The sequence below is a fragment of the Sinocyclocheilus grahami genome, unplaced genomic scaffold, assembly GCF_001515645.1.
Source record: "Sinocyclocheilus grahami isolate Dianchi unplaced genomic scaffold, SAMN03320097.WGS_v1.1 scaffold783.1, whole genome shotgun sequence".
NCBI lineage: Eukaryota > Metazoa > Chordata > Actinopteri > Cypriniformes > Cyprinidae > Sinocyclocheilus > Sinocyclocheilus grahami.
The window spans coordinates 281795-282619 of NW_015505962.1; the positions used below are offsets into that span (position 1 = coordinate 281795).

The 825-nt window shown below is 37.6% G+C and overlaps 1 protein-coding gene across 3 annotated transcripts in view; it reads left to right on the forward strand.

Annotated features, from left to right (window-relative positions):
- Window positions 1-825, forward strand: part of LOC107561610 (disabled homolog 2-like) — a 22700-nt gene that overhangs the window by 10905 nt on the left and 10970 nt on the right. The gene's annotated exons all lie outside the window — the stretch shown is intronic.

Below are 825 nucleotides of genomic sequence, written 5' to 3' on the forward strand. Positions count from 1 at the left end.
GGAAATCTATTATACACCAGCTCATTTACCAGACCAAAGCAACATTATCCAAATGAGACATTATGCTGTTTGAAAGAGACTAGCGTCATTCAGACAAGTCTCATATCCTGCTATAGTCCTTGTTTAGTCTTTGGTGCTTGATTGACCTCAAATTAAGAAAATGCCGTCATGGGGAGTAGAAGGCCTGGGTTCAGGCCAACGAAAATAACAAGCACTAAAAACTCAACAAGGCTCAGTTGTTTGAAGACACTGCACTTTAGAAGAGTTTAAAAGCTGAATGAGACTGTTTTTACCTTTTTCTTTTTTCAAAATTATGAATTCTTAGCCCCTTGAAAGTGTTAAATAGGTTACATGTAAAATATATATGAGTTTCCACAAAACGAATGAGTCTTCCCATAGCCCCTCATCTTCTGCTTAGCGTTTACTTTCATGGTGAACTTTTCAAAAGTGGTGTTGATGCAGTCTTGTTCTTCTAACTTCTAACACTGCAATCACTGTGAGAGAACAAGATCAGGTAATGTGTGCATTCATTCGTTTTAAGTCATCCATTATTCAACCCGTGTTTTGTTGTCGAAAGCATGCTAAAACACTTTAAGCAGGGTTGCCAACTTCAGTAGAGGAGGATAAGGGACAAATGTCTAGGTTTCACCATTTACAATTAAAGAAAAAAAAGAAAAGCTAGTAGTAGCTGCCCTTTCTTCTTCCTTGATTCTTTGCGTACTGTCAAATGTAGCGTCTGTGCAGCATTTCCAGTATTAGGGCAGTTCACAACTCTCTGTGTTTCACATCCATCTTTTGCGATTTGTTTTTCACCTTTTTTTTTTT